Source organism: Anomaloglossus baeobatrachus, chromosome 1 (assembly GCF_048569485.1).
Source record: "Anomaloglossus baeobatrachus isolate aAnoBae1 chromosome 1, aAnoBae1.hap1, whole genome shotgun sequence".
NCBI lineage: Eukaryota > Metazoa > Chordata > Amphibia > Anura > Aromobatidae > Anomaloglossus > Anomaloglossus baeobatrachus.
Window position 1 is genome coordinate 283,876,950 of NC_134353.1, and position 26,789 is coordinate 283,903,738.

The 26,789-nt window shown below is 38.1% G+C and overlaps 32 non-coding genes across 32 annotated transcripts; 17 read left to right on the plus strand and 15 right to left on the minus strand.

The window, feature by feature from the left end:
• Positions 1-694: 694 nt before the first annotated feature.
• On the minus strand, positions 695-767 carry TRNAF-GAA (transfer RNA phenylalanine (anticodon GAA)). The gene has a single exon. It is a non-coding gene; the product is annotated as a tRNA-Phe (tRNA).
• A 702-nt stretch (positions 768-1,469) lies between these two features.
• Positions 1,470-1,542, minus strand: TRNAF-GAA (transfer RNA phenylalanine (anticodon GAA)). The gene has a single exon. It is a non-coding gene; the product is annotated as a tRNA-Phe (tRNA).
• Positions 1,543-2,456: 914 nt separating this feature from the next.
• TRNAL-CAG (transfer RNA leucine (anticodon CAG)) lies at positions 2,457-2,539 on the plus strand. The gene has a single exon. It is a non-coding gene; the product is annotated as a tRNA-Leu (tRNA).
• A 478-nt stretch (positions 2,540-3,017) lies between these two features.
• On the minus strand, positions 3,018-3,090 carry TRNAF-GAA (transfer RNA phenylalanine (anticodon GAA)). Its single transcript has one exon. It is a non-coding gene; the product is annotated as a tRNA-Phe (tRNA).
• A 702-nt stretch (positions 3,091-3,792) lies between these two features.
• On the minus strand, positions 3,793-3,865 carry TRNAF-GAA (transfer RNA phenylalanine (anticodon GAA)). The gene has a single exon. It is a non-coding gene; the product is annotated as a tRNA-Phe (tRNA).
• Positions 3,866-4,781: 916 nt separating this feature from the next.
• TRNAL-CAG (transfer RNA leucine (anticodon CAG)) lies at positions 4,782-4,864 on the plus strand. The gene has a single exon. It is a non-coding gene; the product is annotated as a tRNA-Leu (tRNA).
• A 477-nt stretch (positions 4,865-5,341) lies between these two features.
• Positions 5,342-5,414, minus strand: TRNAF-GAA (transfer RNA phenylalanine (anticodon GAA)). Its single transcript has one exon. It is a non-coding gene; the product is annotated as a tRNA-Phe (tRNA).
• A 702-nt stretch (positions 5,415-6,116) lies between these two features.
• On the minus strand, positions 6,117-6,189 carry TRNAF-GAA (transfer RNA phenylalanine (anticodon GAA)). Its single transcript has one exon. It is a non-coding gene; the product is annotated as a tRNA-Phe (tRNA).
• A 141-nt stretch (positions 6,190-6,330) lies between these two features.
• Positions 6,331-6,413, plus strand: TRNAL-CAG (transfer RNA leucine (anticodon CAG)). The gene has a single exon. It is a non-coding gene; the product is annotated as a tRNA-Leu (tRNA).
• A 691-nt stretch (positions 6,414-7,104) lies between these two features.
• Positions 7,105-7,187, plus strand: TRNAL-CAG (transfer RNA leucine (anticodon CAG)). The gene has a single exon. It is a non-coding gene; the product is annotated as a tRNA-Leu (tRNA).
• Positions 7,188-7,665: 478 nt separating this feature from the next.
• Positions 7,666-7,738, minus strand: TRNAF-GAA (transfer RNA phenylalanine (anticodon GAA)). Its single transcript has one exon. It is a non-coding gene; the product is annotated as a tRNA-Phe (tRNA).
• Positions 7,739-7,879: 141 nt separating this feature from the next.
• On the plus strand, positions 7,880-7,962 carry TRNAL-CAG (transfer RNA leucine (anticodon CAG)). Its single transcript has one exon. It is a non-coding gene; the product is annotated as a tRNA-Leu (tRNA).
• Positions 7,963-11,749: 3,787 nt separating this feature from the next.
• Positions 11,750-11,832, plus strand: TRNAL-CAG (transfer RNA leucine (anticodon CAG)). The gene has a single exon. It is a non-coding gene; the product is annotated as a tRNA-Leu (tRNA).
• A 691-nt stretch (positions 11,833-12,523) lies between these two features.
• Positions 12,524-12,606, plus strand: TRNAL-CAG (transfer RNA leucine (anticodon CAG)). The gene has a single exon. It is a non-coding gene; the product is annotated as a tRNA-Leu (tRNA).
• Positions 12,607-14,632: 2,026 nt separating this feature from the next.
• TRNAF-GAA (transfer RNA phenylalanine (anticodon GAA)) lies at positions 14,633-14,705 on the minus strand. The gene has a single exon. It is a non-coding gene; the product is annotated as a tRNA-Phe (tRNA).
• Positions 14,706-14,846: 141 nt separating this feature from the next.
• On the plus strand, positions 14,847-14,929 carry TRNAL-CAG (transfer RNA leucine (anticodon CAG)). The gene has a single exon. It is a non-coding gene; the product is annotated as a tRNA-Leu (tRNA).
• Positions 14,930-15,620: 691 nt separating this feature from the next.
• On the plus strand, positions 15,621-15,703 carry TRNAL-CAG (transfer RNA leucine (anticodon CAG)). The gene has a single exon. It is a non-coding gene; the product is annotated as a tRNA-Leu (tRNA).
• Positions 15,704-16,181: 478 nt separating this feature from the next.
• Positions 16,182-16,254, minus strand: TRNAF-GAA (transfer RNA phenylalanine (anticodon GAA)). The gene has a single exon. It is a non-coding gene; the product is annotated as a tRNA-Phe (tRNA).
• A 141-nt stretch (positions 16,255-16,395) lies between these two features.
• Positions 16,396-16,478, plus strand: TRNAL-CAG (transfer RNA leucine (anticodon CAG)). Its single transcript has one exon. It is a non-coding gene; the product is annotated as a tRNA-Leu (tRNA).
• A 1,253-nt stretch (positions 16,479-17,731) lies between these two features.
• Positions 17,732-17,804, minus strand: TRNAF-GAA (transfer RNA phenylalanine (anticodon GAA)). Its single transcript has one exon. It is a non-coding gene; the product is annotated as a tRNA-Phe (tRNA).
• A 141-nt stretch (positions 17,805-17,945) lies between these two features.
• On the plus strand, positions 17,946-18,028 carry TRNAL-CAG (transfer RNA leucine (anticodon CAG)). The gene has a single exon. It is a non-coding gene; the product is annotated as a tRNA-Leu (tRNA).
• A 692-nt stretch (positions 18,029-18,720) lies between these two features.
• Positions 18,721-18,803, plus strand: TRNAL-CAG (transfer RNA leucine (anticodon CAG)). The gene has a single exon. It is a non-coding gene; the product is annotated as a tRNA-Leu (tRNA).
• A 1,252-nt stretch (positions 18,804-20,055) lies between these two features.
• TRNAF-GAA (transfer RNA phenylalanine (anticodon GAA)) lies at positions 20,056-20,128 on the minus strand. Its single transcript has one exon. It is a non-coding gene; the product is annotated as a tRNA-Phe (tRNA).
• A 141-nt stretch (positions 20,129-20,269) lies between these two features.
• TRNAL-CAG (transfer RNA leucine (anticodon CAG)) lies at positions 20,270-20,352 on the plus strand. Its single transcript has one exon. It is a non-coding gene; the product is annotated as a tRNA-Leu (tRNA).
• A 478-nt stretch (positions 20,353-20,830) lies between these two features.
• On the minus strand, positions 20,831-20,903 carry TRNAF-GAA (transfer RNA phenylalanine (anticodon GAA)). Its single transcript has one exon. It is a non-coding gene; the product is annotated as a tRNA-Phe (tRNA).
• Positions 20,904-21,044: 141 nt separating this feature from the next.
• TRNAL-CAG (transfer RNA leucine (anticodon CAG)) lies at positions 21,045-21,127 on the plus strand. Its single transcript has one exon. It is a non-coding gene; the product is annotated as a tRNA-Leu (tRNA).
• Positions 21,128-21,818: 691 nt separating this feature from the next.
• Positions 21,819-21,901, plus strand: TRNAL-CAG (transfer RNA leucine (anticodon CAG)). Its single transcript has one exon. It is a non-coding gene; the product is annotated as a tRNA-Leu (tRNA).
• Positions 21,902-23,156: 1,255 nt separating this feature from the next.
• TRNAF-GAA (transfer RNA phenylalanine (anticodon GAA)) lies at positions 23,157-23,229 on the minus strand. The gene has a single exon. It is a non-coding gene; the product is annotated as a tRNA-Phe (tRNA).
• Positions 23,230-23,370: 141 nt separating this feature from the next.
• On the plus strand, positions 23,371-23,453 carry TRNAL-CAG (transfer RNA leucine (anticodon CAG)). Its single transcript has one exon. It is a non-coding gene; the product is annotated as a tRNA-Leu (tRNA).
• A 2,027-nt stretch (positions 23,454-25,480) lies between these two features.
• TRNAF-GAA (transfer RNA phenylalanine (anticodon GAA)) lies at positions 25,481-25,553 on the minus strand. Its single transcript has one exon. It is a non-coding gene; the product is annotated as a tRNA-Phe (tRNA).
• Positions 25,554-25,694: 141 nt separating this feature from the next.
• On the plus strand, positions 25,695-25,777 carry TRNAL-CAG (transfer RNA leucine (anticodon CAG)). Its single transcript has one exon. It is a non-coding gene; the product is annotated as a tRNA-Leu (tRNA).
• A 478-nt stretch (positions 25,778-26,255) lies between these two features.
• On the minus strand, positions 26,256-26,328 carry TRNAF-GAA (transfer RNA phenylalanine (anticodon GAA)). Its single transcript has one exon. It is a non-coding gene; the product is annotated as a tRNA-Phe (tRNA).
• Between the last annotated feature and the right edge of the window lie 461 nt (positions 26,329-26,789).

Genomic DNA, 26,789 nt, shown 5'->3' on the forward strand with positions numbered 1-26,789 from the left:
AAAGTTAATGCTACAGCATTGCAAGGCAAACTTAAAGGCGTTAATACATTTTCAGTTCAAATTTGCCTTTTTTTGGGGCCAAACAAAAAATGTGTTTGTTTTTAGAAAGTGTGAATTTTCCACAGTTGTGCTTGTCAGGATGGCCGAGCGGTCCAAGGCGCTGCGATCAGGTCGCAGTCTCTACTTGAGGCGTGGGTTCGAATCCCACTTCTGACAGGTTTCTGTTACATTACAATCATGTTTTGTTTTTTTTTCATTTTCACTATGTCCCTCTGTCACAATTCAGATATTTCCACAAACCAGATTAGTCCAAGGACAAAGCCAATGAGAACCCTCTGGATCCTCAATCCTGTCTGTCACAATCATGTTGTTCTCTGCTGCACTATCAGTAGGAAGAGGGAGGTGGAAAATCTCATAAAATAAACCTCAAGATACACAAAATCTTAAAGATCCTTAGCACTTTATGTTGATATTTCTCAGATTTTTCCTCCGATTTCCTCCATACTACTTCGACTTCAACTTAATTTTTCAGTATAACTACTTTCATTTTCTTCTCGCATTAGTGACTGTTCTGAAAAGAGATACTTAAAATTGTTTTTTTCAGGTATATCTGCACTTCACAAAGAATGAAAATCTTGCTAAATGCATATGGAGAAAGAACTTTATCTCAAATCACTCATACTTAAAAACAGCGTGCTGAAACCCGGGATCGGACCAGGGACCTTTAGATCTTCAGTCTAACGCTCTCCCAACTGAGCTATTTCAGCAACCTACAAAGTAAAAGCTACAGCATTGCAAGGCAAACTCAAAGGCGTTAATAAATTTTCAGTTCAAAATTTGCCTTTTTTTGGGGCCAAACAAAAAATGTGTTTGTTTTTAGAAAGTGTGAATTTTCCACAGTTGTGCTTGTCAGGATGGCCAAGCGGTCCAAGGCGCTGCGATCAGGTCGCAGTCTCTACTTGAGGCGTGGGTTCGAATCCCACTTCTGACAGGTTTCTGTTAAATTACAATCATGTTTTGTTTTTTTTTCATTTTCACTATGTCCCTCTGTCACAATTCAGACATTTCCACAAACCAGATTAGTCCAAGGACAAAGCCAATGAGAACCCTCTGGATCCTCAATCCTGTCTGTCACAATCATGTTGTTCTCTGCTGCACTATCAGTAAGAAGAGGGAGGTGGAAAATCTCATAAAATAAACCTCAAGATACACAAAATCTTAAAGATCCTTAGCACTTTATGTTGATATTTCTCAGATTTTTTCTCCGATTTCCTTCATACTACTTCGACTTCAACTTAATTTTTCAGTATAACTACTTTCATTTTCTTCTCGCATTAGTGACTGTTCTGAAAAGAGATACTTAAAACTGTTTTTTTCAGGTATATCTGCACTTCACAAAGAATGAAAATCTTGCTAAATGCATATGGAGAAAGAACTTTATCTCAAATCACTCATACTTAAAAACAGCGTGCTGAAACCCGGGATCGGACCAGGGACCTTTAGATCTTCAGTCTAACGCTCTCCCAACTGAGCTATTTCAGCAACCTACAAAGTTAAAGCTACAGCATTGCAAGGCAAACTCAAAGGCGTTAATACATTTTCAGTTCAAAATTTGCCTTTTTTTGGGGCCAAACAAAAAATGTGTTTGTTTTTAGAAAGTGTGAATTTTCCACAGTTGTGCTTGTCAGGATGGCCGAGCGGTCGAAGGCGCTGCGTTTAGGTTGCAGTCTCTACTTGAGGCGTGGGTTCGAATCCCACTTCTGACAGGTTTCTGTTACATTACAATCATGTTTTTTTTTTTTCATTTTCACTATGTCCCTCTGTCACAATTCAGACATTTCCACAAACCAGATTAGTCCAAGGACAAAGCCAATGAGAACCCTCTGGATCCTCAATCCTGTCTGTCACAATCATGTTGTTCTCTGCTGCACTATCAGTAAGAAGAGGGAGGTGAAAAATCTCATAAAATAAACCTCAAGATACACAAAATCTTAAAGATCCTTAGCACTTTATGTTGATATTTCTCAGATTTTTTTTCTGATTTCCTCCATACTACTTCGACTTCAACTTAATTTTTCAGTATAACTACTTTCATTTTCTTCTCGCATTAGTGACTGTTCTGAAAAGAGATACTTAAAACAGTTTTTTTCAGGTATATCTGCACTTCACAAAGAATGAAAATCTTGCTAAATGCATATGGAGAAAGAACTTTATCTCAAATCACTCATACTTAAAAACAGCGTGCTGAAACCCGGGATCAGACCAGGGACCTTTAGATCTTCAGTCTAACGCTCTCCCAACTGAGCTATTTCAGCAACCTACAAAGTTTAAGCTACAGCATTGCAAGGCAAACTCAAAGGCGTTAATACATTTTCAGTTCAAAATTTGCATTTTTTTGGGGCCAAACAAAAAAAGTGTTTGTTTTTAGAAAGTGTGAATTTTCCACAGTTGTGCTTGTCAGGATGGCCGAGCGGTCCAAGGCGCTGCGTTCAGGTCGCAGTCTCTACTTGAGGCGTGGGTTCGAATCCCACTTCTGACAGGTTTCTGTTACATTACAATCATGTTTTGTTTTTTTTTCATTTTCACTATGTCCCTCTGTCACAATTCAGACATTTCCACAAACCAGATTAGTCCAAGGACAAAGCCAATGAGAACCCTATGGATCCTCAATCCTGTCTGTCACAATCATGTTGTTCTCTGCTGCACTATCAGTAAGAAGAGGGAGGTGGAAAATCTCATAAAATAAACCTCAAGATACACAAAATCTTAAAGATCCTTAGCACTTTATGTTGATATTTCTCAGATTTTTTCTCCAATTTCCTCCATACTACTTCGACTTCAACTTAATTTTTCAGTATAACTACTTTCATTTTCTTCTCGCATTAGTGACTGTTCTGAAAAGAGATACTTAAAACTGTTTTTTTCAGGTATATCTGCACTTCACAAAGAATGAAAATCTTGCTAAATGCATATGGAGAAAGAACTTTATCTCAAATCACTCATACTTAAAAACGGCGTGCTGAAACCCGGGATCGGACCAGGGACCTTTAGATCTTCAGTCTAACGCTCTCCCAACTGAGCTATTTCAGCAACCTACAAAGTTAAAGCTACAGCATTGCAAGGCAAACTCAAAGGCGTTAATAAATTTTCAGTTCAAAATTTGCCTTTTTTTGGGGCCAAACAAAAAATGTGTTTGTTTTTAGAAAGTGTGAATTTTCCACAGTTGTGCATGTCAGGATGGCCGACCGGTCCAAGGCGCTGCATTCAGGTCGCAGTCTCTACTTGAGGCGTGGGTTTGAATCCCACTTCTGACAGGTTTCTGTTACATTACAATCATGTTTTGTTTTTTTTTCATTTTCACTATGTCTCTCTGTCACAATTCAGACATTTCCACAAACCAGATTAGTCCAAGGACAAAGCCAATGAGAACCCTCTGGATCCTCAATCCTGTCTGTCACAATCATGTTGTTCTCTGCTGCACTATCAGTAAGAAGAGGGAGGTGGAAAATCTCATAAAATAAACCTCAAGATACACAAAATCTTAAAGATCCTTAGCACTTTATGTTGATATTTCTCAGATTTTTTCTCCGATTTCCTCCATACTACTTCGACTTCAACTTAATTTTTCAGAACAACTACTTTCATTTTCTTCTCGCATTAGTGACTGTTCTGAAAAGAGATACTTAAAACTGTTTTTTTCAGGTATATCTGCACTTCACAAAGAATGAAAATCTTGCTAAATGCATATGGAGAAAGAACTTTATCTCAAATCACTCATACTTAAAAACAGCGTGCTGAAACCCGGGATCGGACCAGGGACCTTTAGATCTTCAGTCTAACGCTCTCCCAACTGAGCTATTTCAGCAACCTACAAAGTTAAAGCTACAGCATTGCAAGGCAAACTCAAAGGCGTTAATACATTTTCAGTTCAAAATTTGCCTTTTTTTGGGGCCAAACAAAAAGAGTGTTTGTTTTTACAAAGTGTGAATTTTCCACAGTTGTGCTTGTCAGGATGGCCGAGCGGTCCAAGGTGCTGCGTTCAGGTCGCAGTCTCTACTTGAGGCGTGGGTTCGAATCCCACTTCTGACAGGTTTCTGTTACATTACAATCATGTTTTGTTTTTTTTTCATTTTCACTATGTCCCTCTGTCACAATTCAGACATTTCCACAAACCAGATTAGTCCAAGGACAAAGCCAATGAGAATCCTATGGATCCTCAATCCTGTCTGTCACAATCATGTTGTTCTCTGCTGCACTATCAGTAAGAAGAGGGAGGTGGAAAATCTCATAAAATAAACCTCAAGATACACAAAATCTTAAAGATCCTTAGCACTTTATGTTGATATTTCTCAGATTTTTTCTCTGATTTCCTCCATACTACTTCGACTTCAACTTAATTTTTCAGTATAACTACTTTCATTTTCTTCTCGCATTAGTGACTGTTCTGAAAAGAGATACTTAAAACTGTTTTTTTCAGGTATATCTGCACTTCACAAAGAATGAAAATCTTGCTAAATGCATATGGAGAAAGAACTTTATCTCAAATCACTCATACTTAAAAACAGCGTGCTGAAACCCGGGATCGGACCAGGGACCTTTAGATCTTCAGTCTAACGCTCTCCCAAGTGAGCTATTTCAGCAACCTACAAAGATAAAGCTACAGCATTGCAAGGCAAACTCAAAGGCGTTAATACATTTTCAGTTCAAAATTTGCATTTTTTTGGGGCCAAACAAAAAATGTGTTTGTTTTTAGAAAGTGTGAATTTTCCACAGTTGTGCTTGTCAGGATGGCCGAGCGGTCCAAGGCGCTGCGTTCAGGTCGCAGTCTCTACTTGAGGCGTGGGTTCGAATCCCACTTCTGACAGGTTTCTATTACGTTACGATCATGTTTTTTTTTTTTTCATTTTCACTATGTCCCTCTGTCACAATTCAGACATTTCCACAAACCAGATTAGTCCAAGGACAAAGCCAATGAGAACCCTCTGGATCCTCAATCCTGTCTGTCACAATCATGTTGTTCTCTGCTGCACTATCAGTAAGAAGAGGGAGGTGAAAAATCTCATAAAATAAACCTCAAGATACACAAAATCTTAAAGATCCTTAGCACTTTATGTTGATATTTCTCAGATTTTTTCTCTGATTTCCTCCATACTACTTCGACTTCAACTTAATTTTTCAGTATAACTACTTTCATTTTCTTCTCGCATTAGTGACTGTTCTGAAAAGAGATACTTAAAACTGTTTTTTTCAGGTATATCTGCACTTCACAAAGAATGAAAATCTTGCTAAATGCATATGGAGAAAGAACTTTATCTCAAATCACTCATACTTAAAAACAGCGTGCTGAAACCCGGGATCGGACCAGGGACCTTTAGATCTTCAGTCTAACGCTCTCCCAACTGAGCTATTTCAGCAACCTACAAAGTTAAAGCTACAGCATTGCAAGGCAAACTCAAAGGCGTTAATACATTTTCAGTTCAAAATTTGCCTTTTTTTGGGGCCAAACAAAAAGAGTGTTTGTTTTTACAAAGTGTGAATTTTCCACAGTTGTGCTTGTCAGGATGGCCGAGCGGTCCAAGGTGCTGCGTTCAGGTCGCAGTCTCTACTTGAGGCGTGGGTTCGAATCCCACTTCTGACAGGTTTCTGTTACATTACAATCATGTTTTGTTTTTTTTTCATTTTCACTATGTCCCTCTGTCACAATTCAGACATTTCCACAAACCAGATTAGTCCAAGGACAAAGCCAATGAGAATCCTATGGATCCTCAATCCTGTCTGTCACAATCATGTTGTTCTCTGCTGCACTATCAGTAAGAAGAGGGAGGTGGAAAATCTCATAAAATAAACCTCAAGATACACAAAATCTTAAAGATCCTTAGCACTTTATGTTGATATTTCTCAGATTTTTTCTCTGATTTCCTCCATACTACTTCGACTTCAACTTAATTTTTCAGTATAACTACTTTCATTTTCTTCTCGCATTAGTGACTGTTCTGAAAAGAGATACTTAAAACTGTTTTTTTCAGGTATATCTGCACTTCACAAAGAATGAAAATCTTGCTAAATGCATATGGAGAAAGAACTTTATCTCAAATCACTCATACTTAAAAACAGCGTGCTGAAACCCGGGATCGGACCAGGGACCTTTAGATCTTCAGTCTAACGCTCTCCCAACTGAGCTATTTCAGCAACCTACAAAGATAAAGCTACAGCATTGCAAGGCAAACTCAAAGGCGTTAATACATTTTCAGTTCAAAATTTGCATTTTTTTGGGGCCAAACAAAAAATGTGTTTGTTTTTAGAAAGTGTGAATTTTCCACAGTTGTGCTTGTCAGGATGGCCGAGCGGTCCAAGGCGCTGCGTTCAGGTCGCAGTCTCTACTTGAGGCGTGGGTTCGAATCCCACTTCTGACAGGTTTCTATTACGTTACGATCATGTTTTTTTTTTTTTCATTTTCACTATGTCCCTCTGTCACAATTCAGACATTTCCACAAACCAGATTAGTCCAAGGACAAAGCCAATGAGAACCCTCTGGATCCTCAATCCTGTCTGTCACAATCATGTTGTTCTCTGCTGCACTATCAGTAAGAAGAGGGAGGTGAAAAATCTCATAAAATAAACCTCAAGATACACAAAATCTTAAAGATCCTTAGCACTTTATGTTGATATTTCTCAGATTTTTTCTCTGATTTCCTCCATACTACTTCGACTTCAACTTAATTTTTCAGTATAACTACTTTCATTTTCTTCTCGCATTAGTGACTGTTCTGAAAAGAGATACTTAAAACTGTTTTTTTCAGGTATATCTGCACTTCACAAAGAATGAAAATCTTGCTAAATGCATATGGAGAAAGAACTTTAACTCAAATCACTCATACTTAAAAACAGCGTGCTGAAACCCGGGATCAGACCAGGGACCTTTAGATCTTCAGTCTAACGCTCTCCCAACTGAGCTATTTCAGCAACCTACAAAGTTAAAGCTACAGCATTGCAAGGCAAACTCAAAGGCGTTAATAAATTTTCAGTTCAAAATTTGCCTTTTTTTGGGGCCAAACAAAAAATGTGTTTGTTTTTAGAAAGTGTGAATTTTCCACAGTTGTGCTTGTCAGGATGGCCGAGCGGTCCAAGGCGCTGCGTTCAGGTCGCAGTCTCTACTTGAGGCGTGGGTTCGAATCCCACTTCTGACAGGTTTCTGTTACATTACAATCATGTTTTGTTTGTTTTTCATTTTCACTATGTCCCTCTGTCACAATTCAGACATTTCCACAAACCAGATTAGTCCAAGGACAAAGCCAATGAGAACCCTCTGGATCCTCAATCCTGTTTGTCACAATCATGTTGTTCTCTGCTGCACTATCAGTAAGAAGAGGGAGGTGAAAAATCTCATAAAATAAACCTCAAGATACACAAAATCTTAAAGATCCTTAGCACTTTATGTTGATATTTCTCAGATTTTTTTTCTGATTTCCTCCATACTACTTCGACTTCAACTTAATTTTTCAGTATTACTACTTTCATTTTCTTCTCGCATTAGTGACTGTTCTGAAAAGAGATACTTAAAACTGTTTTTTTCAGGTATATCTGCACTTCACAAAGAATGAAAATCTTGCTAAATGCATATGGAGAAAGAACTTTATCTCAAATCACTCATACTTAAAAACAGCGTGCTGAAACCCGGGATCGGACCAGGGACCTTTAGATTTTCAGTCTAACGCTCTCCCAACTGAGCTATTTCAGCAACCTACAAAGTTAAAGCTACAGCATTGCAAGGCAAACTCAAAGGCGTTAATACATTTTCAGTTCAAAATTTGCCTTTTTTTGGGGCCAAACAAAAAATGTGTTTGTTTTTAGAAAGTGTGAATTTTCCACAGTTGTGCTTGTCAGGATGGCCGAGCGGTCCAAGGCGCTGTGTTCAGGTCGCAGTCTCTACTTGAGGCGTGGGTTCGAATCCCACTTCTGACAGGTTTCTGTTACATTACAATCATGTTTTGTTTTTTTTTCATTTTCACTATGTCCCTCTGTCACAATTCAGAAATTTCCACAAACCAGATTAGTCCAAGGACAAAGCCAATGAGAACCCTCTGGATCCTCAATCCTGTCTGTCACAATCATGTTGTTCTCTGCTGCACTATCAGTAAGAAGAGGGAGGTGGAAAATCTCATAAAATAAACCTCAAGATACACAAAATCTTAAAGATCCTTAGCACTTTATGTTGATATTTCTCAGATTTTTTCTCCGATTTCCTCCATACTACTTCGACTTCAACTTAATTTTTCAGTATAACTACTTTCATTTTCTTCTCGCATTAGTGACTGTTCTGAAAAGAGATACTTACAACTGTTTTTTTCAGGTATATCTGCACTTCACAAAGAATGAAAATCTTGCTAAATGCATATGGAGAAAGAACTTTATCTCAAATCACTCATACTTAAAAACAGCGTGCTGAAACCCGGGATAGGACCAGGGACCTTTAGATCTTCAGTCTAACGCTCTCCCAACTGAGCTATTTCAGCAACCTACAAAGATAAAGCTACAGCATTGCAAGGCAAACTCAAAGGCGTTAATACATTTTCAGTTCAAAATTTGCATTTTTTTGGGGCCAAACAAAAAATGTGTTTGTTTTTAGAAAGTGTGAATTTTCCACAGTTGTGCTTGTCAGGATGGCCGAGCGGTCCAAGGCGCTGCGTTCAGGTCGCAGTCTCTACTTGAGGCGTGGGTTTGAATCCCACTTCTGACAGGTTTCTGTTACATTACAATCATGTTTTTTTTTTTCATTTTCACTATGTCCCTCTGTCACAATTCAGACATTTCCACAAACCAGATTAGTCCAAGGACAAAGCCAATGAGAACCCTCTGGATCCTCAATCCTGTCTGTCACAATCATGTTGTTCTCTGCTGCACTATCAGTAAGAAGAGGGAGGTGAAAAATCTCATAAAATAAACCTCAAGATACACAAAATCTTAAAGATCCTTAGCACTTTATGTTGATATTTCTCAGATTTTTTTTCTGATTTCCTTCATACTACTTCGACTTCAACTTAATTTTTCAGTATAACTACTTTCATTTTCTTCTCGCATTAGTGACTGTTCTGAAAAGAGATACTTAAAACTGTTTTTTTCAGGTATATCTGCACTTCACAAAGAATGAAAATCTTGCTAAATGCATATGGAGAAAGAACTTTATCTCAAATCACTCATACTTAAAAACAGCATGCTGAAACCCGGGATCGGACCACGGACCTTTAGATCTTCAGTCTAACGCTCTCCCAACTGAGCTATTTCAGCAACCTACAAAGTTAAAGCTACAGCATTGCAAGGCAAACTCAAAGGCGTTAATACATTTTCAGTTCAAAATTTGCCTTTTTTGGGGCCAAACAAAAAATGTGTTTGTTTTTAGAAAGTGTGAATTTTCCACACTTGTGCTTGGCAGGATGGCCGAGCGGTCCAAGGCGCTGCGTTCAGGTCGCAGTCTCTACTTGAGGCGTGGGTTCGAATCCCACTTCTGACAGGTTTCTGTTACATTACAATCATGTTTTGTTTTTTTTTCATTTTCACTATGTCCCTCTGTCACAATTCAGACATTTCCACAAACCAGATTAGTCCAAGGACAAAGCCAATGAAAACCCTCTGGATCCTCAATCCTGTCTGTCACAATCATGTTGTTCTCTGCTGCACTATCAGTAAGAAGAGGGAGGTGGAAAATCTCATAAAATAAACCTCAAGATACACAAAATCTTAAAGATCCTTAGCACTTTATGTTGATATTTCTCAGATTTTTTCTCCGATTTCCTCCATACTACTTCGACTTCAACTTAATTTTTCAGTATAACTACTTTCATTTTCTTCTCGCATTAGTGACTGTTCTGAAAAGAGATACTTAAAACTGTTTTTTTCAGGTATATCTGCACTTCACAAAGAATGAAAATCTTGCTAACTGCATATGGAGAAAGAACTTTATCTCAAATCACTCATACTTAAAAACAGCGTGCTGAAACCCAGGATCGGACCAGGGACCTTTAGATCTTCAGTCTAACGCTCTCCCAACTGAGCTATTTCAGCAACCTACAAAGTTAAAGCTACAGCATTGCAAGGCAAACTCAAAGGCGTTAATACATTTTCAGTTCAAAATTTGCATTTTTTTGGGGCCAAACAAAAAATGTGTTTGTTTTTAGAAAGTGTGAATTTTCCACAGTTGTGCTTGTCAGGATGGCCGAGTGGTCCAAGGTGCTGCGTTCAGGTTGCAGTCTCTACTTGAGGCGTGGGTTCGAGTCCCACTTCTGACAGGTTTCTGTTACATTATAATCATGGTTTTTTTTTTTTCATTTTCACTATGTCCCTCTGTCACAATTCAGACATTTCCACAAACCAGATTAGTCCAAGGACAAAGCCAATGAGAACCCTCTGGATCCTCAATCCTGTCTGTCACAATCATGTTGTTCTCTGCTGCACTATCAGTAAGAAGAGGGAGGTGAAAAATCTCATAAAATAAACCTCAAGATACACAAAATCTTAAAGATCCTTAGCACTTTATGTTGATATTTCTCAGATTTTTTTTCTGATTTCCTCCATACTACTTCGACTTCAACTTAATTTTTCAGTATAACTACTTTCATTTTTTTCTCGCATTAGTGACTGTTCTGAAAAGAGATACTTAAAACTGTTTTTTTCAGGTATATCTGCACTTCACAAAGAATGAAAATCTTGCTAAATGCATATGGAGAAAGAACTTTATCTCAAATCACTCATACTTAAAAACAGCATGCTGAAACCCAGGATCGGACCACGGACCTGTAGATCTTCAGTCTAATGCTCTCCCAACTGAGCTATTTCAGCAACCTACAAAGTTAAAGCTACAGCATTGCAAGGCAAACTCAAAGGCGTTAATACATTTTCAGTTCAAAATTTGCCTTTTTTTGGGGCCAAACAAAAAATGTGTTTGTTTTTAGAAAGTGTGAATTTTCCACAGTTGTGCTTGTCAGGATGGCCGAGCGGTCCAAGGCGCTGCGTTCAGGTTGCAGTCTCTACTTGAGGCGTGGGTTCGAATCCCACTTCTGACAGATTTCTGTTACATTACAATCATGTTTTGTTTTTTTTTCATTTTCACTATGTCCCTCTGTCACAATTCAGACATTTCCACAAACCAGATTAGTCCAAGGACAAAGCCAATGAGAACCCTCTGGATCCTCAATCCTGTCTGTCACAATCATGTTGTTCTCTGCTGCACTATCAGTAAGAAGAGGGAGGTGGAAAATCTCATAAAATAAACCTCAAGATACACAAAATCTTAAAGATCCTTAGCACTTTATGTTGATATTTCTCAGATTTTTTCTCCGATTTCCTCCATACTACTTCGACTTCAACTTAATTTTTCAGTATAACTACTTTCATTTTCTTCTCGCATTAGTGACTGTTCTGAAAAGAGATACTTAAAACTGTTTTTTTCAGGTATATCTGCACTTTACAAAGAATGAAAATCTTGCTAAATGCATATGGAGAAAGAACTTTATCTCAAATCAATCATACTTAAAAACAGCGTGCTGAAACCCGGGATCGGACCAGGGACCTTTAGATCTTCAGTCTAATGCTCTCCCAACTGAGCTATTTCAGCAACCTACAAATTTAAAGCTACAGCATTGCAAGGCAAACTCAAAGGCGTTAATACATTTTCAGTTCAAAATTTGCATTTTTTTGGGGCCAAACAAAAAATTTGTTTGTTTTTAGAAAGTGTGAATTTTCGACAGTTGTGCTTGTCAGGATGGCCGAGCGGTCCAAGGCGCTGCGTTCAGGTCGCAGTCTCTACTTGAGGCGTGGGTTCGAATCCCACTTCTGACAGGTTTCTGTTACATTACAATCATGTTTTTTTTTTTTTTCATTTTCACTATGTCCCTCTGTCACAATTCAGAAATTTCCACAAACCAGATTAGTCCAAGGACAAAGCCAATGAGAACCCTCTGGATCCTCAATCCTGTCTGTCACAATCATGTTGTTCTCTGCTGCACTATCAGTAAGAAGAGGGAGGTGGAAAATCTCATAAAATAAACCTCAAGATACACAAAATCTTAAAGATCCTTAGCACTTTATGTTGATATTTCTCAGATTTTTTTTCTGATTTCCTCCATACTACTTCGACTTCAATTTAATTTTTCAGTATAACTACTTTCATTTTCTTCTCGCATTAGTGACTGTTCTGAAAAGAGATACTTAAAACTGTTTTTTTCAGGTATATCTGCACTTCACAAAGAATGAAAATCTTGCTAAATGCATATGGAGAAAGAACTTTATCTCAAATCACTCATACTTAAAAACAGCATGCTGAAACCCGGGATCGGACCACGGACCTTTAGATCTTCAGTCTAACGCTCTCCCAACTGAGCTATTTCAGCAACCTACAAAGTTAAAGCTACAGCATTGCAAGGCAAACTCAAAGGCGTTAATAAATTTTCAGTTCAAAATTTGCCTTTTTTGGGGCCAAACAAAAAATGTGTTTGTTTTTAGAAAGTGTGAATTTTCCACACTTGTGCTTGTCAGGATGGCCGAGCGGTCCAAGGCGCTGCGTTCAGGTCGCAGTCTCTACTTGAGGCGTGGGTTCGAATCCCACTTCTGACAGGTTTCTGTTACATTACAATCATGTTTTGTTTTTTTTTCATTTTCACTATGTCCCTCTGTCACAATTCAGACATTTCCACAAACCAGATTAGTCCAAAGACAAAGCCAATGAAAACCCTCTGGATCCTCAATCCTGTCTGTCACAATCATGTTGTTCTCTGCTGCACTATCAGTAAGAAGAGGGAGGTGGAAAATCTCATAAAATAAACCTCAAGATACACAAAATCTTAAAGATCCTTAGCACTTTATGTTGATATTTCTCAGATTTTTTCTCCGATTTCCTCCATACTACTTCGACTTCAACTTAATTTTTCAGTATAACTACTTTCATTTTCTTCTCGCATTAGTGACTGTTCTGAAAAGAGATACTTAAAACTGTTTTTTTCAGGTATATCTGCACTTCACAAAGAATGAAAATCTTGCTAAATGCATATGGAGAAAGAACTTTATCTCAAATCACTCATACTTAAAAACAGCGTGCTGAAACCCAGGATCGGACCAGGGACCTTTAGATCTTCAGTCTAACGCTCTCCCAACTGAGCTATTTCAGCAACCTACAAAGTTAAAGCTACAGCATTGCAAGGCAAACTCAAAGGCGTTAATACATTTTCAGTTCAAAATTTGCCTTTTTTTGGGGCCAAACAAAAAATGTGTTTGTTTTTAGAAAGTGTGAATTTTCCACAGTTGTGCTTGTCAGGATGGCCGAGTGGTCCAAGGCGCTGCGTTCAGGTTGCAGTCTCTACTTGAGGCGTGGGTTCGAGTCCTACTTCTGACAGGTTTCTGTTACATTATAATCATGGTTTTTTTTTTTCATTTTCACTATGTCCCTCTGTCACAATTCAGACATTTCCACAAACCAGATTAGTCCAAGGACAAAGCCAATGAGAACCCTCTGGATCCTCAATCCTGTCTGTCACAATCATGTTGTTCTCTGCTGCACTATCAGTAAGAAGAGGGAGGTGAAAAATCTCATAAAATAAACCTCAAGATACACAAAATCTTAAAGATCCTTAGCACTTTATGTTGATATTTCTCAGATTTTTTTTCTGATTTCCTCCATACTACTTCGACTTCAACTTAATTTTTCAGTATAACTACTTTCATTTTTTTCTCGCATTAGTGACTGTTCTGAAAAGAGATACTTAAAACTGTTTTTTTCAGGTATATCTGCACTTCACAAAGAATGAAAATCTTGCTAAATGCATATGGAGAAAGAACTTTATCTCAAATCACTCATACTTAAAAACAGCATGCTGAAACCCGGGATCGGACCACGGACCTGTAGATCTTCAGTCTAACGCTCTCCCAACTGAGCTATTTCAGCAACCTACAAAGTTAAAGCTACAGCATTGCAAGGCAAACTCAAAGGCGTTAATACATTTTCAGTTCAAAATTTGCATTTTATTGGGGCCAAACAAAAAATGTGTTTGTTTTTAGAAAGTGTGAATTTTCCACAGTTGTGCTTGTCAGGATGGCCGAGCGGTCCAAGGCGCTGCGTTCAGGTTGCAGTCTCTACTTGAGGCGTGGGTTCGAATCCCACATCTGACAGGTTTCTGTTACATTACAATCATGTTTTGTTTTTTTTTCATTTTCACTATGTCCCTCTGTCACAATTCAGACATTTCCACAAACCAGATTAGTCCAAGGACAAAGCCAATGAGAACCCTCTGGATCCTCAATCCTGTCTGTCACAATCATGTTGTTCTCTGCTGCACTATCAGTAAGAAGAGGGAGGTGGAAAATCTCATAAAATAAACCTCAAGATACACAAAATCTTAAAGATCCTTAGCACTTTATGTTGATATTTCTCAGATTTTTTCTCCGATTTCCTCCATACTACTTCGACTTCAACTTAATTTTTCAGTATAACTACTTTCATTTTCTTCTCGCATTAGTGACTGTTCTGAAAAGAGATACTTAAAACTGTTTTTTTCAGGTATATCTGCACTTTACAAAGAATGAAAATCTTGCTAAATGCATATGGAGAAAGAACTTTATCTCAAATCACTCATACTTAAAAACAGCGTGCTGAAACCCGGGATCGGACCAGGGACCTTTAGATCTTCAGTCTAACGCTCTCCCAACTGAGCTATTTCAGCAACCTACAAATTTAAAGCTACAGCATTGCAAGGCAAACTCAAAGGCGTTAATACATTTTCAGTTCAAAATTTGCATTTTTTTGGGGCCAAACAAAAAATGTGTTTGTTTTTAGAAAGTGTGAATTTTCCACAGTTGTGCTTGTCAGGATGGCCGAGCGGTCCAAGGCGCTGCGTTCAGGTCGCAGTCTCTACTTGAGGCGTGGGTTCGAATCCCACTTCTGACAGGTTTCTGTTACATTACAATCATGTTTTTTTTTTTTTCATTTTCACTATGTCCCTCTGTCACAATTCAGACATTTCCACAAACCAGATTAGTCCAAGGACAAAGCCAATGAGAACCCTCTGGATCCTCAATCCTGTCTGTCACAATCATGTTGTTCTCTGCTGCACTATCAGTAAGAAGAGGGAGGTGAAAAATCTCATAAAATAAACCTCAAGATACACAAAATCTTAAAGATCCTTAGCACTTTATGTTGATATTTCTCAGATTTTTTTTCTGATTTCCTCCATACTACTTCGACTTCAACTTAATTTTTCAGTATAACTACTTTCATTTTCTTCTCGCATTAGTGACTGTTCTGAAAAGAGATACTTAAAACTGTTTTTTTCAGGTATATCTGCACTTCACAAAGAATTAAAATCTTGCTAAATGTATATGGAGAAAGAACTTTATCTCAAATCACTCATACTTAAAAACAGCGTGCTGAAACCCGGGATCAGACCAGGGACCTTTAGATCTTCAGTCTAACGCTCTCCCAACTGAGCTATTTCAGCAACCTACAAAGTTAAAGCTACAGCATTGCAAGGCAAACTCAAAGGCGTTAATAAATTTTCAGTTCAAAATTTGCCTTTTTTTGGGGCCAAACAAAAAATGTGTTTGTTTTTAGAAAGTGTGAATTTTCCACAGTTGTGCTTGTCAGGATGGCCGAGCGGTCCAAGGCGCTGCGTTCAGGTCGCAGTCTCTACTTGAGGCGTGGGTTCGAATCCCACTTCTGACAGGTTTCTGTTACATTACAATCATGTTTTGTTTTTTTTTCATTTTCACTATGTCCCTCTGTCACAATTCAGACATTTAGACAAACCAGATTAGTCCAAGGACAAAGCCAATGAGAACCCTCTGGATCCTCAATCCTGTTTGTCACAATCATGTTGTTCTCTGCTGCACTATCAGTAAGAAGAGGGAGGTGAAAAATCTCATAAAATAAACCTCAAGATACACAAAATCTTAAAGATCCTTAGCACTTTATGTTGATATTTCTCAGATTTTTTCTCCGATTTCCTCCATACTACTTCGACTTCAACTTAATTTTTCAGTATAACTACTTTCATTTTCTTCTCGCATTAGTGACTGTTCTGAAAAGAGATACTTAAAACTGTTTTTTTCAGGTATATCTGCACTTTACAAAGAATGAAAATCTTGCTAAATGCATATGGAGAAAGAACTTTATCTCAAATCACTCATACTTAAAAACAGCGTGCTGAAACCCGGGATCGGACCAGGGACCTTTAGATCTTCAGTCTAACGCTCTCCCAACTGAGCTATTTCAGCAACCTACAAATTTAAAGCTACAGCATTGCAAGGCAAACTCAAAGGCGTTAATACATTTTCAGTTCAAAATTTGCATTTTTTTGGGGCCAAACAAAAAATTTGTTTGTTTTTAGAAAGTGTGAATTTTCGACAGTTGTGCTTGTCAGGATGGCCGAGCGGTCCAAGGCGCTGCGTTCAGGTCGCAGTCTCTACTTGAGGCGTGGGTTCGAATCCCACTTCTGACGGGTTTCTGTTACATTACAATCATGTTTTTTTTTTTTTTCATTTTCACTATGTCCCTCTGTCACAATTCAGACATTTCCACAAACCAGATTAGTCCAAGGACAAAGCCAATGAGAACCCTCTGGATCCTCAATCCTGTCTGTCACAATCATGTTGTTCTCTGCTGCACTATCAGTAAGAAGAGGGAGGTGAAAAATCTCATAAAATAAACCTCAAGATACACAAAATCTTAAAGATCCTTAGCACTTTATGTTGATATTTCTCAGATTTTTTTTCTGATTTCCTCCATACTACTTCGACTTCAACTTAATTTTTCAGTATAACTACTTTCATTTTTTTCTCGCATTAGTGACTGTTCTGAAAAGAGATACTTAAAACTGTTTTTTTCAGGTATATCTGCACTTCACAAAGAATGAAAATCTTGCTAAATGCATATGGAGAAAGAACTTTATCTCAAATCACTCATACTTAAAAACAGCATGCTGAAACCCGGGATCGGACCACGGACCTGTAGATCTTCAGTCTAACGCTCTCCCAACTGAGCTATTTCAGCAACCTACAAAGTTAAAGCTACAGCATTGCAAGGCAAACTCAAAGGCGTTAATACATTTTCAGTTCAAAATTTGCCTTTTTTTGGGGCCAAACAAAAAATGTGTTTGTTTTTAGAAAGTGTGAATTTTCCACTGTTGTGCTTGTCAGGATGGCCGAGCGGTCCAAGGCGCTGCGTTCAGGTTGCAGTCTCTACTTGAGGCGTGGGTTCGAATCCCACTTCTGACAGGTTTCTGTTACATTACAATCATGTTTTGTTTTTTTTTCATTTTCACTATGTCCCTCTGTCACAATTCAGACATTTCCACAAACCAGATTAGTCCAAGGACAAAGCCAATGAGAACCCTCTGGATCCTCAATCCTGTCTGTCACAATCATGTTGTTCTCTGCTGCACTATCAGTAAGAAGAGGGAGGTGGAAAATCTCATAAAATAAACCTCAAGATACACAAAATCTTAAAGATCCTTAGCACTTTATGTTGATATTTCTCAGATTTTTTCTCCGATTTCCTCCATACTACTTCGACTTCAACTTAATTTTTCAGTATAACTACTTTCATTTTCTTCTCGCATTAGTGACTGTTCTGAAAAGAGATACTTAAAACTGTTTTTTTCAGGTATATCGGCACTTTACAAAGAATGAAAATCTTGCTAAATGCATATGGAGAAAGAACTTTATCTCAAATCACTCATACTTAAAAACAGCATGCTGAAACCCGGGATCGGACCAGGGACCTTTAGATCTTCAGTCTAACGCTCTCCCAACTGAGCTATTTCAGCAACCTACAAATTTAAAGCTACAGCATTGCAAGGCAAACTCAAAGGCGTTAATACATTTTCAGTTCAAAATTTGCATTTTTTTGGGGCCAAACAAAAAATTTGTTTGTTTTTAGAAAGTGTGAATTTTCGACAGTTGTGCTTGTCAGGATGGCCGAGCGGTCCAAGGCGCTGCGTTCAGGTCGCAGTCTCTACTTGAGGCGTGGGTTCGAATCCCACTTCTGACAGGTTTCTGTTACATTACAATCATGTTTTTTTTTTTTTTCATTTTCACTATGTCCCTCTGTCACAATTCAGACATTTCCACAAACCAGATTAGTCCAAGGACAAAGCCAATGAGAACCCTCTGGATCCTCAATCCTGTCTGTCACAATCATGTTGTTCTCTGCTGCACTATCAGTAAGAAGAGGGAGGTGAAAAATCTCATAAAATAAACCTCAAGATACACAAAATCTTAAAGATCCTTAGCACTTTATGTTGATATTTCTCAGATTTTTTTTCTGATTTCCTCCATACTACTTCGACTTCAACTTAATTTTTCAGTATAACTACTTTCATTTTCTTCTCGCATTAGTGACTGTTCTGAAAAGAGATACTTAAAACTGTTTTTTTCAGGTATATCTGCACTTCACAAAGAATGAAAATCTTGCTAAATGCATATGGAGAAAGAACTTTATCTCAAATCACTCATACTTAAAAACAGCGTGCTGAAACCTGAGATCGGACAAGGGACCTTTGGATCTTTAGTCTAACGCTCTCCCAACTGAGCTATTTCAGCAACCTACAAAGTTAAAGCTACAGCATTGCAAGGCAAACTCAAAGGCGTTAATACATTTTCAGTTCAAAATTTGCATTTTTTTGGGGCCAATCAAAAAATGTGTTTGTTTTTAGAAAGTATGAATTTTCCACAGTTGTGCTTGTCAGGATGGCCGAGCGGTCCAAGGCGCTGCGTTCAGGTCGCAGTCTCTACTTGAGGCGTGGGTTCGAATCCCACTTCTGACAGGTTTCTGTTACATTACAATCATGTTTTGTTTTTTTTTCATTTTCACTATGTCCCTCTGTCACAATTCAGACATTTCCACAAACCAGATTAGTCCAAGGACAAAGCCAATGAGAACCCTCTGGATCCTCAATCCTGTCTGTCACAATCATGTTGTTCTCTGCTGCACTATCAGTAAGAAGAGGGAAGTGGAAAATCTCATAAAATAAACCTCAAGATACACAAAATCTTAAAGATCCTTAGCACTTTATGTTGATATTTCTCAGATTTTTTCTCCGATTTCCTCCATACTACTTCGACTTCAACTTAATTTTTCAGTATAACTACTTTCATTTTCTTCTCGCAATAGTGACTGTTCTGAAAAGAGATACTTAAAACTGTTTTTTTCAGGTATATCTGCACTTCACAAAGAATGAAAATCTTGCTAAATGCATATGGAGAAAGAACTTTATCTCATATCACTCATAATTAAAAACAGCGTGCTGAAACCCAGGATCGGACCAAGGACCTTTAGATCTTCAGTCTAACGCTCTCCCAACTGAGCTATTTCAGCAACCTACAAAGTTAAAGCTACAGCATTGCAAGGCAAACTCAAAGGCGTTAATACATTTTCAGTTCAAAATTTGCATTTTTTTGGGGCCAAACAAAAAATGTGTTTGTTTTTAGAAAGTGTGAATTTTCCACAGTTGTGCTTGTCAGGATGGCCGAGCGGTCCAAGGCGCTGCGTCCAGGTCGCAGTCTCTACTTGAGGCGTGGGTTCGAATCCCACTTCTGACAGGTTTCTGTTACATTACAATCATGTTTTTTCTTTTTTCATTTTCACTATGTTCCTCTGTCACAATTCAGACATTTCCACAAACCAGATTAGTCCAAGGACAAAGCCAATGAGAACCCTCTGGATCCTCAATCCTGTCTGTCACAATCATGTTGTTCTCTGCTGCACTATCAGTAAGAAGAGGGAGGTGGAAAATCTCATAAAATAAACCTCAAGATACACAAAATCTTAAAGATCCTTAGCACCTTATGTTGATATTTCTCAGATTTTTTCTCCGATTTCCTCCATACTACTTCGACTTCAACTTAATTTTTCACTATAACTACTTTCATTTTCTTCTCGCATTAGTGACTGTTCTGAAAAGAGATACTTAAAACTGTTTTTTTCAGGTATATCTGCACTTCACAAAGAATGAAAATCTTGCTAAATGCATATGGAGAAAGAACTTTATCTCAAATCACTCATACTTAAAAACAGCGTGCTGAAACCCGGGATCGGACCAGGGCCCTTTAGATCTTCAGTCTAACGCTCTCCCAACTGAGCTATTTCAGCAACCTACAAAGATAAAGCTACAGCATTGCAAGGCAAACTCAAAGGCGTTAATACATTTTCAGTTCAAAATTTGCATTTTTTTGGGGCCAAACAAAAAATGTGTTTGTTTTTAGAAAGTGTGAATTTTCGACAGTTGTGCTTGTCAGGATGGCCGAGCGGTCCAAGGCGCTGCGTTCAGGTCGCAGTCTCTACTTGAGGCGTGGGTTCGAATCCCACTTCTGACAGGTTTCTGTTACATTACAATCATGTTTTTTTTTTTTTTCATTTTCACAATGTCCCTCTGTCACAATTCAGACATTTCCACAAACCAGATTAGTCCAAGGACAAAGCCAATGAGAACCCTCTGGATCCTCAATCCTGTCTGTCACAATCATGTTGTTCTCTGCTGCACTATCAGTAAGAAGAGGGAGGTGAAAAATCTCATAAAATAAACCTCAAGATACACAAAATCTTAAAGATCCTTAGCACCTTATGTTGCTATTTCTCAGATTTTTTCTCCGATTTCCTCCATACTACTTCGACTTCAACTTAATTTTTCACTATAACTACTTTCATTTTCTTCTCGCATTAGTGACTGTTCTGAAAAGAGATACTTAAAACTGTTTTTTTCAGGTATATCTGCACTTCACAAAGAATGAAAATCTTGCTAAATGCATATGGAGAAAGAACTTTATCTCAAATCACTCATACTTAAAAACAGCGTGCTGAAACCCGGGATCGGACCAGGGCCCTTTAGATCTTCAGTCTAACGCTCTCCCAACTGAGCTATTTCAGCAACCTACAAAGATAAAGCTACAGCATTGCAAGGCAAACTCAAAGGCGTTAATACATTTTCAGTTCAAAATTTGCATTTTTTTGGGGCCAAACAAAAAATGTGTTTGTTTTTAGAAAGTGTGAATTTTCCACAGTTGTGCTTGTCAGGATGGCCGAGCGGTCCAAGGCGCTGCGTTCAGGTCGCAGTCTCTACTTGAGGCGTGGGTTCGAATCCCACTTCTGACAGGTTTCTGTTACATTACAATCATGTTTTTTTTTTTTTCATTTTCACTATGTCCCTCTGTCACAATTCAGACATTTCCACAAACCAGATTAGTCCAAGGACAAAGCCAATGAGAACCCTCTGGATCCTCAATCCTGTCTGTCACAATCATGTTGTTCTCTGCTGCACTATCAGTAAGAAGAGGGAGGTGAAAAATCTCATAAAATAAACCTCAAGATACACAAAATCTTAAAGATCCTTAGCACTTTATGTTGATATTTCTCAGATTTTTTTTCTGATTTCCTCCATACTACTTCGACTTCAACTTAATTTTTCAGTATAACTACTTTCATTTTCTTCTCGCATTAGTGACTGTTCTGAAAAGAGATACTTAAAACTGTTTTTTTCAGGTATATCTGCACTTCACAAAGAATTAAAATATTGCTAAATGTATATGGAGAAAGAACTTTATCTCAAATCACTCATACTTAAAAACAGCGTGCTGAAACCCGGGATCAGACCAGGGACCTTTAGATCTTCAGTCTAACGCTCTCCCAACTGAGCTATTTCAGCAACCTACAAAGTTAAAGCTACAGCATTGCAAGGCAAACTCAAAGGCGTTAATAAATTTTCAGTTCAAAATTTGCCTTTTTTTGGGGCCAAACAAAAAATGTGTTTGTTTTTAGAAAGTGTGAATTTTCCACAGTTGTGCTTGTCAGGATGGCCGAGCGGTCCAAGGCGCTGCGTTCAGGTCGCAGTCTCTACTTGAGGCGTGGGTTCGAATCCCACTTCTGACAGGTTTCTGTTACATTACAATCATGTTTTGTTTTTTTTTCATTTTCACTATGTCCCTCTGTCACAATTCAGACATTTAGACAAACCAGATTAGTCCAAGGACAAAGCCAATGAGAACCCTCTGGATCCTCAATCCTGTTTGTCACAATCATGTTGTTCTCTGCTGCACTATCAGTAAGAAGAGGGAGGTGAAAAATCTCATAAAATAAACCTCAAGATACACAAAATCTTAAAGATCCTTAGCACTTTATGTTGATATTTCTCAGATTTTTTTTCTGATTTCCTCCATACTACTTCGACTTCAATTTAATTTTTCAGTATAACTACTTTCATTTTCTTCTCGCATTAGTGACTGTTCTGAAAAGAGATACTTAAAACTGTTTTTTTCAGGTATATCTGCACTTCACAAAGAATGAAAATCTTGCTAAATGCATATGGAGAAAGAACTTTATCTCAAATCACTCATACTTAAAAACAGCATGCTGAAACCCGTGATCGGACCAGGGACCTTTAGATTTTCAGTCTAACGCTCTCCCAACTGAGCTATTTCAGCAACCTACAAAGATAAAGCTACAGCATTGCAAGGCAAACTCAAAGGCGTTAATAAATTTTCAGTTCAAAATTTGCCTTTTTTTTTCGGGCCAAACAAAAAATGTGTTTGTTTTTAGAAAGTGTGAATTTTCCACAGTTGTGCTTGTCAGGGTGGCCGAGCGGTCCAAGGCGCTGCGTTCAGGTCGCAGTCTCTACTTGAGGCGTGGGTTCGAATCCCACTTCTGACAGGTTTCTGTTACATTACAATCATGTTTTGTTTTTTTTTCATTTTCACTATGTCCCTCTGTCACAATTCAGACATTTCCACAAACCAGATTAGTCCAAGGACAAAGCCAATGAAAACCCTCTGGATCCTCAATCCTGTCTGTCACAATCATGTTGTTCTCTGCTGCACTATCAGTAAGAAGAGGGAGGTGAAAAATCTCATAAAATAAACCTCAAGATACACAATATCTTAAAGATCCTTAGCACTTTATGTTGATATTTCTCAGATTTTTTTTCCGATTTCCTCCATACTACTTCGACTTCAACTTAATTTTTCAGTATAACTACTTTCATTTTTTTCTCGCATTAGTGACTGTTCTGAAAAGAGATACTTAAAACTGTTTTTTTCAGGTATATCTGCACTTCACAAAGAATGAAAATCTTGCTAAATGCATATGGAGAAAGAACTTTATCTCAAATCACTCATACTTAAAAACAGCGTGCTGAAACCCGGGATCGGACCAGGGACCTTTAGATCTTCAGTCTAACGCTCTCCCAACTGAGCTATTTCAGCAACCTACAAAGTTAAAGCTACAGCATTGCAAGGCAAACTCAAAGGCGTTAATACATTTTCAGTTCAAAATTTGCCTTTTTTTGGGGCCAAAGAAAAAATGTGTTTGTTTTTAGAAAGTGTGAATTTTCCACAGTTGTGCTTGTCAGGATGGCCGAGCGGTCCAAGGCGCTGCGTTCAGGTCGCAGTCTCTACTTGAGGCGTGGGTTCGAATCCCACTTCTGACAGGTTTCTGTTACATTACAATCATGTTTTGTTTTTTTTTCATTTTCACTATGTCCCTCTGTCACAATTCAGACATTTCCACAAACCAGATTAGTCCAAGGACAAAGCCAATGAGAACCCTCTGGATCCTCAATCCTGTCTGTCACAATCATGTTGTTCTCTGCTGCACTATCAGTAAGAAGAGGAAAGTGGAAAATCTCATAAAATAAACCTCAAGATACACAAAATCTTAAAGATCCTTAGCACTTTATGTTGATATTTCTCAGATTTTTTCTCCGATTTCCTCCATACTACTTCGACTTCAACTTAATTTTTCAGTATAACTACTTTCATTTTCTTCTCGCAATAGTGACTGTTCTGAAAAGAGATACTTAAAACTGTTTTTTTCAGGTATATCTGCACTTCACAAAGAATGAAAATCTTGCTAAATGCATATGGAGAAAGAACTTCATCTCATATCACTCATAATTAAAAACAGCGTGCTGAAACCCAGGATCGGACCAAGGACCTTTAGATCTTCAGTCTAACGCTCTCCCAACTGAGCTATTTCAGCAACCTACAAAGTTAAAGCTACAGCATTGCAAGGCAAACTCAAAGGCGTTAATACATTTTCAGTTCAAAATTTGCATTTTTTTGGGGCCAAACAAAAAATGTGTTTGTTTTTAGAAAGTGTGAATTTTCCACAGTTGTGCTTGTCAGGATGGCCGAGCGGTCCAAGGCGCTGCGTCCAGGTCGCAGTCTCTACTTGAGGCGTGGGTTCGAATCCCACTTCTGACAGGTTTCTGTTACATTACAATCATGTTTTTTCTTTTTTTATTTTCACTATGTTCCTCTGTCACAATTCAGACATTTCCACAAACCAGATTAGTCCAAGGACAAAGCCAATGAGAACCCTCTGGATCCTCAATCCTGTTTGTCACAATCATGTTGTTCTCTGCTGCACTATCAGTAAGAAGAGGGAGGTGAAAAATCTCATAAAATAAACCTCAAGATACACAAAATCTTAAAGATCCTTAGCACTTTATGTTGATATTTCTCAGATTTTTTTTCTGATTTCCTCCATACTACTTCGACTTCAACTTAATTTTTCAGTATAACTACTTTCATTTTCTTCTCGCATTAGTGACTGTTCTGAAAAGAGATACTTAAAACTGTTTTTTTCAGGTATATCTGCACTTCACAAAGAATGAAAATCTTGCTAAATGCATATGGAGAAAGAACTTTATCTCAAATCACTCATACTTAAAAACAGCATGCTGAAACCCGTGATCGGACCAGGGACCTTTAGATTTTCAGTCTAACGCTCTCCCAACTGAGCTATTTCAGCAACCTACAAAGATAAAGCTACAGCATTGCAAGGCAAACTCAAAGGCGTTAATAAATTTTCAGTTCAAAATTTGCCTTTTTTTCGGGCCAAACAAAAAATGTGTTTGTTTTTAGAAAGTGTGAATTTTCCACAGTTGTGCTTGTCAGGGTGGCCGAGCGGTCCAAGGCGCTGCGTTCAGGTCACAGTCTCTACTTGAGGCGTGGGTTCGAATCCCACTTCTGACAGGTTTCTGTTACATTACAATCATGTTTTGTTTTTTTTTCATTTTCACTATGTCCCTCTGTCACAATTCAGACATTTCCACAAACCAGATTAGTCCAAGGACAAAGCCAATGAGAACCCTCTGGATCCTCAATCCTGTCTGTCACAATCATGTTGTTCTCTGCTGCACTATCAGTAAGAAGAGGGAGGTGAAAAATCTCATAAAATAAACCTCAAGATACACAATATCTTAAAGATCCTTAGAACTTTATGTTGATATTTCTCAGATTTTTTTTCCGATTTCCTCCATACTACTTCGACTTCAACTTAATTTTTCAGTATAACTACTTTCATTTTTTTCTCGCATTAGTGACTGTTCTGAAAAGAGATACTTAAAACTGTTTTTTTCAGGTATATCTGCACTTCACAAACAATGAAAATCTTGCTAAATGCATATGGAGAAAGAACTTTATCTCAAATCACTCATACTTAAAAACAGCGTGCTGAAACCCGGGATCGGACCAGGGACCTTTAGATCTTCAGTCTAACGCTCTCCCAACTGAGCTATTTCAGCAACCTACAAAGTTAAAGCTACAGCATTGCAAGGCAAACTCAAAGGCGTTAATACATTTTCAGTTCAAAATTTGCCTTTTTTTGGGGCCAAAGAAAAAATGTGTTTGTTTTTAGAAAGTGTGAATTTTCCACAGTTGTGCTTGTCAGGATGGCCGAGCGGTCCAAGGCGCTGCGTTCAGGTCGCAGTCTCTACTTGAGGCGTGGGTTCGAATCCCACTTCTGACAGGTTTCTGTTACATTACAATCATGTTTTGTTTTTTTTTCATTTTCACTATGTCCCTCTGTCACAATTCAGACATTTCCACAAACCAGATTAGTCCAAGGACAAAGCCAATGAGAACCCTCTGGATCCTCAATCCTGTCTGTCACAATCATGTTGTTCTCTGCTGCACTATCAGTAAGAAGAGGGAGGTGAAAAATCTCATAAAATAAACCTCAAGATACACAAAATCTTAAAGATCCTTAGCACTTTATGTTGATATTTCTCAGATTTTTTTTCTGATTTCCTCCATACTACTTCGACTTCAACTTAATTTTTCAGTATAACTACTTTCATTTTCTTCTCGCATTAGTGACTGTTCTGAAAAGAGATACTTAAAACTGTTTTTTTCAGGTATATCTGCACTTCACAAAGAATGAAAATCTTGCTAAATGCATATGGAGAAAGAACTTTATCTCAAATCACTCATACTTAAAAACAGCGTGCTGAAACCCGGGATCGGACCAGGGACCTTTAGATCTTCAGTCTAACGCTCTCCCAACTGAGCTATTTCAGCAACCTACAAAGTTAAAGCTACAGCATTGCAAGGCAAACTCAAAGGCGTTAATAAATTTTCAGTTCAAAATTTGCCTTTTTTTGGAGCCAAACAAAAAATGTGTTTGTTTTTAGAAAGTGTGAATTTTCCACAGTTGTGCTTGTCAGGATGGCTGAGCGGTCCAAGGCGCTGCGTTCAGGTCGCAGTCTCTACTTGAGGCGTGGGTTCGAATCCCACTTCTGACAGGTTTCTGTTACATTACAATCATGTTTTGGTTTTTTTTCATTTTCACTATGTCCCTCTGTCACAATTCAGACATTTCCACAAACCAGATTAGTCCAAGGACAAAGCCAATGAGAACCCTCTGGATCCTCAATCCTGTCTGTCACAGTCATGTTGTTCTCTACTGCACTATCAGTAAGAAGAGGGAGGTGGAAAATCTCATAAAATAAACCTCAAGATACACAAAATCTTAAAGATCC